Raw genomic sequence first — 2,515 nt, 5'->3', positions numbered from 1 at the left:
AAAAGAAAAAGGGATTCCTTGACCGGAGGCTATCTGTCCAAACAGGACGATGGTGAGGCGGTCCCTGGGAATTATGGAGTTTCTCAAGGATCACGGGACTTCTCGAACAAAAAGAACTGGTTCCCTCTTCACCAAGACAGCGCATGAAGCACTTAGCTCTTCGAGTTCTCATTCGCTGAACGATGGGATACATTTGCCAAGCCGCCTACTTCCGTCACGTTTGAACGAGGGAGTTTGTCTACGCCTGTATGTTGCAGTCATCCACTCACCTCTGCTGAACACATTGTATTTCCCTCCTCTATGAGGTAACCCCATCTCTTCATAACATAAAAGTCATTGAAGCAGCTTACGTGCCAAACAGACACAGACACCTGGTAAATTCCAGTCTTCCTTTACGGGAAAAAAGAAAACCCTGAAAAAAAGAGTGCCTATTCGGAGAGGACATTGGAATAAACACTCACCACGTTACAGGCATATGGAATTCCCATTCTGGTGGCGGGATGAATATAGTCATATCTGATCGCAAGGAGAGAACTTTTCGGGGTTGATCATCACTAACCGTTCGCTTTGATGTGAACGTCTATCCAATTACTGGATCCGTGGTGAACTTCGGGTAAGCCATCGTACAAGTTTGCTCCTCACACCACTTACAATTATGGAGGTCAGTTCCCTCTCGTCCAATATGTAACTTCGAGGATGTGACGGTGTTGCCCGAATCAGAGACTTGCTCATTGTTGAGAGCCGAATTCGTGATGTATTGCCCAGGTTTATATTGTGACAAGCAAGGCAATCGAAATAAACCATGAATGAGGGGTGATTGACGTTCTTGGAGATATATGAATCCTCAATGTATAGTCCTAATGTCCAGTACTATGGGGCTTTGCATAATACTGCCCATATTGTACTCGGTCGACAGGCCGATCCACATGGAAAATACGCTCTACCACCTGGTGTTCTAGAACATTTCGAAACTGCCACACGTGACCCCAGTTTCTTCAGGCTACAAAAAATATATGGATAATATCTTCAAGAACATAAGGATTCTCTTCCCCCATACTCAAAGGAAGAATTAACTTTCACAGGTGTTAGTATTGAAAAGCTATCCGTTGATGGTGAATTAGAGACTTTCTTTGAGGACTTTGAGTACAGTCTTATTAATGCCGTTGATGACACTAAAGAAGTTGCGGATGTAGACATTTCTACATACGTTCCTCGTCTCAACCACAAAGATTCGCATAAAAACATTGAAATTACAAACAAAAACGATAAGGAAGTTCTCACAACAGTCCGCATTTTCGCTTGGCCTCACCGTGACAACAATGGCATTGAATACACTTTCGACGAGGGACGTTGGAATGCTATTGAACTAGACAAGTTTTGGGTTAAGTGTGAGTATTTTCTAGCAATGTCTTAAGTCAATTATCTGTTTTTTTACGTTTTAAAGATTTTCCCTTTTTAAAAAGAATATGTCGGATCAAATTTATAGATAAACCATATAATAATATCCGTTTTACCTTTTTTTACTAATATATATATATTTTTTTTTAGTGACTCCCGGATAAAAACCACTTTTGTCCGTAAGTCATCGGGAATCAGCAGAACTGTTCCTGATGTACCAATTTTCGACACTCTTTTCAAGAAGACCGAAGCTGCCTTGGGTGGCGCAGATTCCGGACTTGCAGAGTTCGAGAGTGCGACTGGGATTCCTAAAACCCTTTCCCCCTCCCAAGGGTAACAACAGGGTCTGGAGTTCGACCTTGTCGTAGCTGTGACGGTGGTGAAGCTGACGCAGCTGTAGAGGGACTACACGACAATACTGTATTCAAACCACTATGGTGCTCATGGAAAATATCCTGATAATCGCCCACATGGCTACCCTCTGGATCGTACAGTTCCTGATGACCGCGTGTTTGAGGACCCTTTCCCCAAATTAAGCCATTCAAGTAAAGGTCTTCAATTATGGTGAACACATCCATCACATAGTAATAGAAATTGATAAGACTTCAACAAATACCACATGTATTATTTATCTTCTTTAAAATTTTGATAAATAATTCATTAATCCTAAGAAATACAAAGTATGTATTGCGATAAATAATTGCGCCTTTCACTGTCGGGTTTTTTTGACTTAATTATTTCCCCCTATCCTCTCATTTTTAGCAAAAAAAATATAAAAGATACAAACATTCTTATTTTAGTGTTAATATCATCTTCAACCCATGCTATACGATACATATTATTATGCACGATTGAAAAAAAAAATTATCCCTAACCAAATAATTTTATGAATTCTTTTTAAAAGACGTATCATGTTTATACGATAATGGAAATTCATAAGATATAAAAATGATATACCATAATTATTATACTTACACTTAATGCCCAAAATCTTAAACCATGCAACTATTTTTATTCATATCCCCTTTTGATGGAGGGCAAAATAGAATTAAATAAAGCTGTTGCTCGAATAACGATAATGGTATAGCTGGCATGGTTGACTAGCTGATGGTTACAC

At 39.5% G+C, this 2,515-nt stretch overlaps 1 pseudogene; it reads left to right on the top strand.

Annotated features, from left to right (window-relative positions):
- The first annotated feature begins 655 nt into the window (after window positions 1-655).
- Window positions 656-1,966, top strand: LOC119590486 (annotated as a pseudogene).
- The last annotated feature ends 549 nt before the right edge of the window (window positions 1,967-2,515 follow it).

The sequence above is a fragment of the Penaeus monodon genome, chromosome 27 (genome assembly GCF_015228065.2).
Source record: "Penaeus monodon isolate SGIC_2016 chromosome 27, NSTDA_Pmon_1, whole genome shotgun sequence".
In the NCBI taxonomy this organism is placed as follows: Eukaryota; Metazoa; Arthropoda; class Malacostraca; order Decapoda; family Penaeidae; genus Penaeus; species Penaeus monodon.
This window is presented reverse-complemented; position numbering and strand designations above follow the sequence as displayed.